This window comes from Ursus americanus, chromosome 33 (assembly GCF_024610735.1).
Source record: "Ursus americanus isolate L20-20 chromosome 33, mUrsAme1.1.p, whole genome shotgun sequence".
Lineage (NCBI taxonomy): Eukaryota > Metazoa > Chordata > Mammalia > Carnivora > Ursidae > Ursus > Ursus americanus.
In genome coordinates this window covers 24,167,743-24,180,754 of record NC_142159.1, presented here as the reverse complement: position 1 = coordinate 24,180,754, position 13,012 = coordinate 24,167,743, and the positions used below count along the sequence as shown (strand labels likewise).

Genomic DNA, 13,012 nt, shown 5'->3' with positions numbered 1-13,012 from the left:
CCTCCCTACTCACCCCTGTGGAGCAGAGATACTTAGTTTAAGACTTGAGACAGTCTTTAAATTCCTGGATGTTTATCAGCTGACGTCACAATATTTCAAAGATTTTGTATCTTTGTAGCAAACAATAGTATCAGCATTGATAGGGTGAGTACACGCCCCTTTCTCACAATCTGGTCTCCACGATTGCTCAACAATGCTCCATGCTGCAGTGGGTCCCTGCTGGATGACCAGCTGTCCAGCATGGTCCTGCCTACCTGCCCAGAGTCCTGGTGGAGAGGAAGGCTCACTCCCCAGAGATTCCTTTGGGAAATTTAGGTCAGCAGGATCTAATTACCCAACTGGCTCAGAGCTGTGATTTCAAGATTAATGCTGAAGGAGGGTGGAGTGGGAGTGCTGAGGACTTCTAATTGGGAACCATCTGTTTCAGGGCCCTCACATCAAAGGTGGGGTCTCTGGCCCTCAGTGAACAGACGCCGCCACTTGAATTACACGCAGTCGGCCCCAGTCTGCCCCAGAAGGTCTCCTCCAGGATAAGAGGTGAAGCCTGGAGGAGTCCCACTCAGGAGGCTGACTGCAGCCCCAGCCCCAGGAGAGGACAGCACGCGGGGAGGGGCATACACTTCCTGCATACCACACCCCACCACGCTTACTCCTCCAAGGGAGAGGTCCAACGCACAGAAGTGGCTGTACTTTTTAGGAATTAGACGACTCCGAGGTATACCAGTCACTTGGAAAGATCCCCTTGCCATCCTGGATGTTTTCTTCATAGCTCTCCCATGCACTATTACATTCTGGGACAACTAACAGTTCTCACATTGCAAAGTGGCTGAAGGGAGCCCTGGGCTCTCTCTAAATCCCAGCCGCCCCTGCATTGCTGACAATGGCTGCCCACCTGAGCAGCCTGGGTTCCTAGACAACTGGCATCAGGGGTACTAACCGAGCCACCAGAACGTCCACTGAGGCAGCCAGTCCCATGGCAGCCAGTGAGCCTCAGTAATTTTTTTTTCTTTTAGATTTTATGTATTTATTTGACAGAGAGAGAGCGAGCAAGCGTAAGCAGGGGGGAGCAACAGAGGGAGAGGCAGAAGCAGGCTCTCCACTGAGCAAGGAGCCCAACGTGGGGCTCGATCCCAGGACCCCAAGATCATGACCTGAGCCAAAGGCAGATGCCCAACTGACTGAGCCACCCAGGCGCCCCAGCCTTAGCAAGTTTTTAATTCAAAACAAAACAAAACAAATTTTCAGCGCAGGGAAGTGAGAAAGTGGAAACCATATCAGAGTCCAGAGGCTCTGATCCAGCAGCCCACAGGTAGGGCTCTCTCACTTTAGGAGTGTAACAACAGTCCTGCCCCATAGAGTCATGGTAAAGATGAAATAACAGGAAACCACTTTACGTGTTACAGCTCTAATAATGCTAATTCCCCACCCCCTTCAATGGACACTACACACAGAGGTGGAGAAGTACAGGGAGATTTTGCTCTTAAAACACTAATTTCTTTTTTAAAATTTATTTTTATTAAACATTTTATTTATTTGAGAGAGGGAACTCGAGCAGAGGGGTCCGGGAGAGGGAGAGGGAGAAGCAGACTCCCCACTGGGCAGGGAGCCCAGGGATCATGACCTGAGCTGAAGGCAGAGGCTTAACCCACCGAGCCAACCAGGCGCCTCAACACTAATTTCTTTAAAACGTTCCGTTTCTAGGGCTGCGGAGGAAAATTCCTTTGGGGAGCCAAGAGCCACAAGACACTCTGTAAGAAGTCCTGTTGGTGGAGGACCGACCAGGCAATCGCTCGCTCATTCATTCAACAAACATTCATGGAGCCTCGCCTGCTGTGTGCTCTGAGCTGAGGAGCCCGGGGCCAGGGGGTCTGGGAGTTCAGAGACCCCCGCCAGTCCCTGTGGGTACCGAAAGGGAAACGCATGGGGGCAGGGGCGGGGCGGAGAGTCCCTGGATTATCTTGCTGGCCTACATCCTCCTCTCCTGCGCCTTCGAATTACGGAACTTTACACCGCTGGGAATTTCAGATGAGGCAAGCAAGGCCTTGCTCCCAAGGTTATTGAAACAACCCCCACCCTCCCAAGAGATTTTAAAAATTATTATTAGTAAGCCCCCCTCCCCCGCACGGCCGCGGCCCTCCGGGTGTTGCAACCTAGGCCTCTCGCCCAACGGAGGCTGCCCGGCGTTTCCCAAAGACGCCTCCGGAGGGACCGAAGCTCTGGTGCCGCCCCGCGGGCTCCGGCTGCCTCCGGGTGGGGCGGCGGCGCGGGCGGAGGAGGGGGCGGCCGAGGGAACGCCCGGCACCGTGGACGCCCTCGCCGCCCCGCGCCCCGCGGCCGCCCTTGGGGCGCACACACCCTGCGCGCGGGAGCGGGAGGCGCTGCGGGAGCGGGAGCCCTGGGCGAGGGGGCGGGGCGGGGCGGGGCGGGGCACACGGGCCCCGCCCCCCGGCGCTTGCTCTCCCCGCACTTTAAAGCCTTCGCCTGCTTTTTCTTTGCACAGAAGTTGCGCTCGGGCTGCCCGCGCGCTCGCAGCAGGAACCAGGCTCCAGGCGCTGGCGCCGGGGCCGCGGGAGGAGGCGAGTTCGCTCCCTGCGGCGGGCGCGGCCCGGGCGCCCCGGCCTCCTCGGCCCCGGAGAGCGGCGGCGGCGGCGGCGGCGGCCTCCCTGACGCGGTAGGCAGCGCCGGGCACGGGCACAGGGCGGGTGGGGGTCCGGGCGCGGATCGCGGTACTCGGGGATCGAGTGGGGGGCGCGGGGCTGGGCGCTGGGGACCCGGTGGGTGAGGGTCCCGCCGGGGACCCGCTAGGGGGCCGCGGGGAACCCTTCTTTCGCCCCAGGTCCCGGCCGAGGGGTCCAGGGCGCCGCCCAGCGCCGCTGCGGCTGTGGGCGCCTGCGGGTCGCGGCGGCCCGCGGTCCCACCTGCGGGGGCGAGACAGGGCGGGGGTCCCGGCAGCCGCCACCGCCGTCGCGCCCGGGGTTGAGCCTCGGCTGCTGCAGACCCGGGGAAGGGACCCCGGGCGCGCGGCGGCCCCCACCGGCTTCCAGGTGCCCGGGCGCTCCCGGCCTCCGTTCCCGAGACCGTCCCAGAGGCCGAGGCGGGGGCGCTGACCTGCCCCTCCCACACGGGGGCAGAGCGACCCCGCTCCGCGAAGTTACTTTCGCTTTTCCCGCCAGTCGGGACCCGGATCTGCAGCGCGGCCCTACTGGCCCCCTCGGGAGTCCCCCGCCCTGCCCGCCGCGCCTCCCCCGGGGAGCCCGCCGGGCCGACACGCCGGGCGGCGCCTCCCTCTCCGCCGTCCCGGAGCCGCCGCAGCTTCTCCCGGCAACCAGGGGGGAGCCGAGTGTTGTGTCAGCCGATCGATTAAAACAGAGAAACCAGAGTAGTGTGGGTCGGTCGGTGGCACCGCGGGATGGGTCGGCCCGAGGCCGGGGTGTGTGGGGACTTCGTGATTGTCCTGTTCGAGTCCAAGGCAAAGGCTCCTGGAATCCTAACTGGCCCCTGGCGAGGTGGCTTGCCCTGATGGGAGACCGCAAGTGTGTGTGAGTGAGTGTGCGTCTGTGTGTGAGAGGTCTGGTGACCGTGTGTTTGTGTGTCTCTGAGCCTGCCTGTGTGGGTGTGTCTGAGCGAGCCAAGGTGGTATGTCTGAGTGTGTGCCTGTGTGAGATTGTGCGTGCAGAGTGTGTTTCCGTGTCTTTGAGTAGCTCTGAGTGTTTCTGTGTGTCTGTGGGCATCAGTGAGTGTGTGTCTGGGGTGAGTGTGTGTGTGAGAGAGAGTGTGTGTCTGTCGGTGAGTTAGTGTGTGTGTCTCTGAATGTGTGCCTGGGGGGTGTGTGTGAGTGTGTCTGGGGTGAGTATGCATCTCTGGGAGAGTGTGTGTGTGTGTGTGCCCACGCCACCTATGGTAACCCGGCAGTGGGGTTGCTGGCGCCCCAGAGCTGCTTAACTTGACTTCCCTTGCTCGGTTCTTTCTCCAAAGTGGGCCGTGCAGACTGATTGCCCTGCCAGTGCCAGCTGAGAACACAGTCTCCTTCTCCTTCCCTCTCTTTTTCTCTGAAAATGAACCGGAGGGTTTGGGGGTGAGTTGGCAGGGGCTGCTTCCTGAGTGAGTAATATTTAATTAAACACTCCAGCCAGTAGCATCACAAACTGGTCATGAGCTGACTTTTAACAGGTGGTGATGGTAAAAACGCCGTCCCTGGTGACTACAGTTTGGTGTCCTTGGCAGAATTCTCTCCTGGGGCAGGACAGCTGGGGAGGGGGCCCAGAACTTCATCCCTGGTTGCTGGTGTGAGGACAGCAAACATCCCTTCTCTCCCCTATTCCTTTCTGATACTCCCCCCTGGGTGGTAGAAGGTGCTAGATTTGGCATGAGGGGCGTAGACAGGCTTGCCTCTGCTGAGGTATCGTGGAGCTAGGGAAGCCCTATCTTACTCACAGGGCATCTGTGTAGGCCAACCTTTCCCTTCCCGGCAGAGGCCGGGAGAGTGTGGCTGACTTGCACACGACGGGGAGCCAGGGCTGTGGACCGTCTCCAGAGCCCTGGCTGTTGCCCTGCGTTACTGCTTCTGGTGCTGAGGTCATGGACAGGCACCTCATGTCTCCCCAGCTGTAAGGTGATGGACTGGATTAGATCATTTTAAGCACTTCTTGTTCTCTTATTACTTTTTCTCCTGCAGAGAGTGCTTTACCCAGGAGAGGGAGAGAGAGTTTGCCAGTGGAGAGGTGTGGAGAGGCCCAAAGCAATAACTTTACAAATCCTTTTCTTTCCCAGCCTGGCTACCTCCAGGGAAGCAGAAAGACTCAAAGCAGCGGCGCCCAGATCACAGTGGTCCTGACAGGCACCAGCCGAGGGGGGGGCAGACCCGGCTTCAGGGAGGTTGGGGCTATGGGGAGATCGTGAGTTCTGGGGGTTGTGCGGCTCTTAGGAAGGAGTGGTCCCACCAGGGGCCCTGGGTGATGTCATTTTGTCGCTGGGTGAGGCTGCATTCCTTGGGCTGTTCTAGCAAGGCCCAAATCACCCTTCCGGGGGCTCCTGGGGCTGCCTCCTGAAGCGCTGTGAGCCCCTGGGCCATCAGCAAACAGGCCGGGGGGGCTAGCTGGTGGAGGCCCTCGCTGGCCCTGCTCACTAGGACAACAGAGACTGTGCTCCCCTGGCTGGGCCTGGTCCCCTTCCTGGACCTTCCCGCTCCTCGGGTGAGCAGAAACTTGCCTACTGCTGCGTTTTCCCATTTAGCAAAACCTCCGGTTCTATGGTGTTGGGGGTTTTGTCCAGGAATTTCACAGCAGCTCTTTCCAAGAAATAGGCTGTGGCTCGTGGGCATAATCAGTTTATATTTTGGTGTCTGACGAGTTTGAGAAGGAGGATCTTTAGCAGACAAAAGCACAGGGCAGGTGTAGCTGTGCTCTGTCTGCCTAGGGATGTGCAAGCCTGTCCCTCCCCCACGAGCCTGACTGATGAAATCCAGACTTCGTGTTGGACTTCCCACCTAGCGCTTTCCCTTTTCCCAGGTAGCTGATCGAGTGAGTCCCTCCTCCTCTGAGACTAAAAGGCCAGCTCATAGCCAGGTGTCAGGCCTGTCCTGCTCCGTGCTTCCCAGGCGTGACATTGTTGGATGACGATGATGGTGGTGGTGGCGGTAGGAGATGGTTTTAGAGCCCGTACCAGTGCCAGGCTCGGATCTGAGTCCTTGACACATTAACCCTTGTACTTCTCCTAAGAACACAGGGCAGCGAGCAGTTTCTCCTTCCATCCTCCTCCTCCTGGGGTTGGAAGGGTGGCCACACGGCTTGGCCAGAGTCCTGCTGCTACCGGGGGGCGGAGCAAAACTCTGACCCTAATTTTGGTGCTTAAGCTCTCTCAATCAGTACAGTATGCCCCCTCTTTCCCCTTGACCTTTTCTTCAAGAAGCACGTGCTAATTTTTTTAATGAAAAATGTTTATTATTATGGAAAATTGCAAATGTATACCAGAGCTGGGAGAAGGGTATAAGGTTCCCCCACCAGCTTTAAGTGTCAACACATACACACGCAGCCACGCTCACATGCACCCACACACGTGTCCACACACACGTGCACACACTCATGCTGGACTCTTCAGAAGCAAATCTCAGACGTGGTATCAGGTCATCTGTACGTACTTGCTAAGCATTTAAGCGGAATCTCACGTCTCAAAGACATAGACTGAGTCCACGGGGGCGGATTGGGGTAAGTGCACTCTGCCTGACTTGGACTTGAGGGTCCCTCCTGGCTGTGGCAAGGGGAGGACGGCTCATTGGCAGATCTCTCTTGCTGCTGCCACCACCACGCCCCCCCCCCCCCCGAGTCTTCGGGAAGCTTCTTGCTTGTTTTGTGTTCTAAAGTCCTGTTCATTGCTCAACGTTACAAATAAGTGAGTCCACTGGTCATGAGACAGACCACATCAAGAACAGACCCAGGCTCCCTGTGGGCCTCCCTTGGAGATGGGGGGAGGACCCGAAAGGCGCAGCCCTGCTTTGCCCCCCATCGAGGCTGGGCCTTGGGTGGCATGGGCATTCGAGATAGGGCCTGGGCGGCCGGGGATGTGGAAGTGGTTTGTTAACAAGGTGGTCCCCAACCCAAGGTTAAACCCAAGCTTAACCGTCTTGATTGAAGTCCCAACGGTGCAGGTAATGGATGGAGGAATGTGGGGGCACCTGCCACCCTCGGGGTGCCTCTGGGAAAATGAGGGAGCCTGTGGGTGATTTGGGCCCAAGAGTCTGGGCATGTGGGATGTAAATGCCATGGGGGGAGGGATCCGGGATCTACCTGGTGACAAGGTCTTGACAGCTGCCCCAGCTGTGAACGGCGCTTGCCAGACAGGCTGCTCGGGGTTCCACGGCTGCTGGCTCTGCTGTCGGGCCCGTGATTCTTAAAAACGTTGCCTGCGTCCTGCTGCGTCTCTTTCCCGCTGGTTGGGACGGAGGCTGGTGGCATTTTCAAGGCCGAATTGGGACACAGGGTGTGCACAAGGGTGAAGAGAATTGTAAATGTCTTGAGCCTCCTGGCCAGTTCGGGGATCAGAGTGGATGGCGACCCTAGGGAGGGGGCCGGGGGCCAGACGCCTGGAGGTGCCTGGAGCCTCTCCCAGGTAGAAATGGTCTATGGTTGTGTCCAGATGGCAGCTAGGCTTGGGGCGCTAGAGAGAAGCCTGGGCTGGAGACAGAAACTGTGGACCCTTCTTTCCAAGGGGGTTCTCAGAAGAGCATCTGGCATGAGATGAGGCATGCCCGGGAATAGAACCCTGGTTCTGGCATTTTCATCTAGAATGGGGGGAGAGACTCTTGTACCTCAGGGCCCAGTTGCTCCTGCATGTTCCGGAAGGTCTGCCTCTGACAGCAGGGGTGTGTGTGGGGTCCCCACAGTGGGTGCCAGGCCGCCCCAGAGCCACATGGGAAGGCCTCTCTCGGTTTAGGGGTTTCATACTTACCTCTCATTTTATTGTAAAATGCATGTGACATCACATTTCCCATCGTAGCCGTCGCTAAGCGTGCCGCAGTGAGAAGCACGTTCGCGCTGGGGTGCGGCCGCCACGTCCATCTCCCGGACTCTTTCCAGGCTGCAAAACTCAAACTCTGTCTCCATTAGACGCTAACTCCCCATTCTCCTTCCCCAGCCCCTGGCACCCTCCGTTCTGCTTCTGTCTCTATGGGGTTGACTCCTCTAGGTCCCTAGATGCGTGGGGTCCTACGCATTGTCCTTCTGTGACTGGCTCACCTCACCCCGCAGGACGTCCTTAGGTTCGTGCACGTTGTAGACTGTGTCCGAATCCCCTTCCTTTTTAAAGCTGAATCCTAGTGCGTTGTATGGGTCGACCACATTTTATTTATCCATTCTTACGTGGAGGTACCCTTAGTCTCTTTTTATGGCACTCCCTGAGAGCACAGGCTCCCGGGAGGGGAATCGCTGTGGGCCTTCGGGGTGCTGGGGGGGAGTGTGGATAATGGGGTCGCCGATGCTAGGCTGCTTGGGCCCCCGCCCCACCCTGATGCGACTGGCCCAGCCCCGCAGGCTGCTGCCCCCTCCTGTTGGTTGGATATAAGGTGAGGCTGCCTGTGGGAGCTCGCAGGGTCCGGGGAGCCTAGGTCATGGGGTAGAGGGAGCCCCAGGGCTCTGGCTACCCTTGGTCGCTTAGCCCCCAGAGCTGCCCTCAGGGCAAAAGGAGCAGCTTCTCCAGCTTCTGCCTGCCATCCTGCCTCCCACTCGCAGGTCAATACAACTGGACTCCACTTCCTCACTTCCCTGGCACTTCTAGATCTTTCCAGGAGCTCCCGGATGTCACTGGCCCAACTGCCAATACTCACTGACCCTGCTGCTTTGGTGCCATCACTCCTCCTTCCTGCTTAGAGAATTCTCTGCACCTACCCTGCCCTCCCAGCAACCCCCTCTCCCCTGCTCCTCACTTCCCCACCTCCCCTTCCCCCGTCCCTGTCCTTACAGCTCTCCCACCCACCCACCTCCTGATGTCCCTCATAGCCTCCGTCCCCTGCATCTATGTCTCGCTGACCCCCACCTCTGCCCTCCCACCCCCACCCTGCCCCATGTTCCATGCTGACCAGCCCAGCACATTCCTACCTGGGTGCTCTGCAAGCCCGTCTCACTGAACTTTTACAACCTGAGTAACACATGTCTCCCTCCTCCCTGGCCCCCTGGCTCACGTGGCGTGTCTGCGGCGGGCAGCCGGGCCTCCACCTTCCACCCAGAAACCCAAGCCAGACACACACTCCCCCGCCTCGAGGCACCACAGGGAGCCTGGCCGGTGTCCCACTGGACTGTGGGCTGGGGGGTGGGCAGGGCCAGGCCACGTGGGTCTCGCTCATCCCTCTGCCCCCAGTGTTCAGCACACACAGTAGGCTCCTACCAGGTACCTGTTGGATAGATGGGTGCGGGTAGGGCGGGTAGTGCTTCTGAGCAGGGGGCTTGGAGAGACCTGAATCTGGGCTCGGGGCTGTAGCCCAGACCCAGGCTTTCCCTCAGAGCCTCTGTTGCTCTGACCGTGCAGTGTGACAACCACTTTGTGGGGTGGCCGTGAGGTCTCAGGGAGGTGACGTGCTCCAGTGCTGGCCGCGGTGCCTAGTCCCGATGTGCTGGGGGTGGTGGCATTGCTCCCCACGGACCCGCCCGTCAGAGAACCCGACTGCCCCGTGACCCTGTGGGAGGTCCAGAAGTCCAAAACAGGCCTCCCCTCCTGCGCTATTTTTGGACTGCTCCGCGTTCATTCTTCCATTCACACATGTATTGAGCCCCTACAGTATGCAGCCAGTCTGCTGGGCTGAGGATACGAAGGATGAAGTGGAGGGGGGGTGTCACTCTCAGAGACCTCTCTGCCTAGTGGGGGAGATCAGCCCATTTCCAGGGATGACCTTCCCAGCCTGTCGTGGAGAGCCTGACAAGGAGAGGGTGGGGGGAGGTCGGTGGGCATTCCGGGTGGAAGCTTGGCAGGTGTGGGAGGGGAGCGTGGGGCGTGGGGCTGGGTGGGGGTGGAGCGAGGGCAGAGGGGCAGGGGGACACTGGGAGGGGGCCTGTGGGGAGAGGAGCCGGGGCACAGGATGTTCCGGGAGGCTGAGCTCTGAGGTGGGCTCCTGGAGGCAATGGCTGAGGGGCAACTCTGGGGCGACTGCACGTTTGGGTCTGTCGTCTTTACCCTCTCGGCCGCGGGTCCCTGCAGCGGGATGGCTGCCTCCTGCGGTAGTTTGCCCAGCATGTGTTTGCTATAAATAGCCAGGTTTTGACCAGGGAGAGCATTCTGGGCACAGCCGAGCTGGAGTGGGGTGGGGTGGGGTAGTTGGGGGGCTGGGAAGAACTCATTTTCCTGCAGGTTGCCCCTCACGCTCCGGCCCAGACGGGGGAGGTGGAGCGGGATGGAGTATTGGGGACCCGGGTTCAGGCAGTCGGGCTGGGCTTAGGGGCCCTGAAAAGCCAAGCTGGACGGTTTGGATGTAATGGAGGAGGAGGGGCACGTGCAGAGCTCAGGTGGAGACGAGGCAGCTTCGAAGGGCCGGTTGCAGAAATGCAGGCACGGTGCTGGGCTTGGAGCCTGGTGACAACGGTTACCGCTCGGCGGCTGGCGGTCTGGGTGAACTTCCAGGCGCTACACGCCCATGACGTCAGTCTTCATATTGTGTGCGAGGCCTGGAGGGCGGTGCTGCCCCATTTTACAGCCGAGAAGACAGAGGCTCGGGGCCACTGGGCCGTAATGGGGGGAGCTCGGATCCCAGTCCTGCAGCCTGGCTCCCGGGGCTACACCCTTACCCACCAAGCTCTGCCACGAAGAAGGGGAGCAGCGGAAATGAGTGGTGTTGAGAGGCTAGAAGACCGGTCATCGCGGTGGCCTGATACGTTGGATGTGGGGGGGGGGGTGTCAGTGAGAGTCAGAAGGGGCCCTGGTTTGTGGGGATACAATGGCACCCCCAGCAGAAACGGAATTGGTGGCTCGGTGGAGAGGCCTCGTACTGTGCTCTGTGCTCCTGACCACCTCTCGTCTATGCTGAATTCCGGAGAGCCTGAAACGGACCATCCTGAAGTGAGCAGTGCAGTTGCTTAGTACGTTCACAATGCTGTGTGACCACCTGCTTCCCAGTGTTTCCGTCGCCCAGGCTGAAACCTTGCACCCGCTAGCCGCCACTCTGCATGCCCCCTCCCCCAGCCCCTGGCAGCCACCAGTCTGCCTTCTGTCTCTATGGGTTTGCCTGTTCCGGACATTTCCTATAAATGGAATCATCCACTCTGGGACCTTTTGTGTCTGGCTTCTGGCTAATTACGTTTGGCGTGGAAGATTGTAGTGTTTCCTGAATAGAAGCTGGATTTCCCTTCCTGGCTCACTTGGGGGCCACTTGGAGGTGGGGACAGCTCCGTTCAGACGGCTCGTCTAGAAGGCTCATCTGGAGCTGTAAGCACCTGTCTTCCTCTCCGTATCCATCGCCACCGAGGACCCGGCCACTGTCCTGCTGCCCGGCCATCGTTTTCATTGTTTTAAACTTTTTCCAGTGATCTTTTTAAAATGAACACCTGATGATGTCTACTCCCTTCTTGAAGCCCACCAACAGTGATGCTGCTCTTAGTGGCCTTCGGGACATGACCTCGTCTCAGGCTCAGGTGGTGCCGCCACCCCCCATCTCGAGCAGGAATGCTACACGTGTCCCCACGCAGACCGGCTCTGGGGCTGGGGGTCAGTAACTCATGGAGCTTCTTCCCCCCCAGGCCACCCGGAGCTGGCCACTGTCTCCAGGAGAGGTCAGGGGATGTCGGCTCTTTTGTTGTTGGAGCCCCTGATGACAGTTCCCCTGCCTTTTCTCGACCATTCTCTGGCTCACGTTTCATCGAGGCTGTCTGGACTCCTGTCTGCTCGGAGTATGATTCTTTCAAAAATAGTGTGAACCGTTAGGAGATGCTTGCTGTGGGTCAGGCCCTGTACTCACCGCTGTCAATGGGTTTCTAAGGCTTCAAACAACCCGAGGAGTCAGCTCTGACCTCCCCCTTTCCAAATGAGGGGAGTGAGCTTCCGAGTCGTTTTCTGAGTCGCTGAAGGAGACACGGCCGCATGGATGATAAAAGGCTGGCCTGATGCCACAGTCTGTGCTCTCCCAACCGTGACTGCTGCACACCCGGGGGTCACTTAGCCCTTCTGATCGCCGGGCCTAACACCAGCGGTGGGCGAAGCAGCCCGAGGCCCTCAGGGGTCTGTGATGGAGCAGGTGGAGCTGACAGGTGTGTGATGAAACACGAGCCAGCTGTCAGGTGTGCCGGGTGGGCACGGCAAGCCTCCTGTGACTGGTCAGGAGGGTTTATGCTAGGCTGTGGGGGTCTCGTGGTGGGGGGGCAGGGAGGTAGAGTGACCCCACAGAGGAGGCACTGGCCATTAGGAGGATCACGGGAAGGCTGCTGTGTAGCGGGGAGACCTCGAAGGTCAGGCCTGGGGGTGGGTAGGAGGTGTCCTTGCATCCCTTCCCCGCCCCATTCACCCCGAAAGCTGTTCCTAAGAGGCACGGCTAAACTAGAGATTTTTGTCTCCATCTGCCTCCTCCTCCTTCATGGAACAGTCTGGCCAGGTCCTCTTAGGAGTCCAGATCAAGCCCTAGTCCTTTTCCTGGACGCTCTGGGGGCTCTCCCGGCAGACCATTAACCATCGGCAGTTAGGCTGCAGGTCTGAGCAAGGCTGGGGTTTTTGGCTCCTGTGGGGCTGCACCCGTGAGCTGAGCTTCTCCTGGGGTGAGAGAATGGGGAGGCTCTTCGAGGCTCCTGCACCCGCCGTCGGAAGGCCACACAGGCAACGGGCCACGTTGGTGGGATCTGCCTGCTAGGTTGGCCCCCCCGGAGCCTCATGCGATCCTGACATCAAACACAGGATTCTGAGGGTGGCATTTTTTGTGCAGGGTGAGGGGCCCCGTGCCACGTTCTTGGGGCACCTACATGGATTTCTGGGGGATAAGCCCCTGGGCAGATCCGGAAGACCTGGGAATCAGAGGCCCTTTGCATAATTACTCTGAAGTTGGGGGGCAGGGGGAGACCTGTGAGGGTTTTTGCTTGTCCGAGGGTCTTTGCAATTTGGAGATTTTGAGAAGCTCTAATGAGAAAGGTCACCTTGCCTTTGTGAAGCTTGGAAGAATCATCCTAAGGGGCAACACCACCGTAAAATGTACTTAATTATGTATAAAGTATGTATAAATGTCAAGGTCTCTTTGAACCAAATTTCTTCATCTTTGGAGAAATGTGGTGTTCAGAAAGATAGGGATGTCCTCCTTCCAGCTCTATCCTATTGGGCCAGATTTGAGCTGTTTTGTATTTTGTGTGTTTTTCCCCCCTCCCTTCACCTGTACCCCCCCCCCCCAGGGTTCAGCAAGCTGTCTTCCTCAGCACTGTGTCACGCTTGGGGGTGTCTAGACAGCTCAGGATAAAGGCATGCTGAAAAAAGTTGGATTCTGCGTATTATAGTGGGATACTGTCTCTTCAAGGCTCTGAGTGTATACAGCAGGAGCTAATGCAGGATTCTTATTGAGATA

The 13,012-nt window shown here is 58.7% G+C and overlaps 1 protein-coding gene across 1 annotated transcript in view; it reads left to right on the top strand.

The window, feature by feature from the left end:
- Positions 1 to 2,466: 2,466 nt before the first annotated feature.
- Positions 2,467 to 13,012, top strand: part of SPSB1 (splA/ryanodine receptor domain and SOCS box containing 1) — a 66,812-nt gene continuing 56,266 nt past the window's right edge. The window contains exon 1 of the mRNA XM_045803604.2: positions 2,467 to 2,671. The gene's annotated coding sequence lies outside the window, so the exon portion shown is untranslated. The remainder of the gene's footprint in view (positions 2,672 to 13,012) is intronic.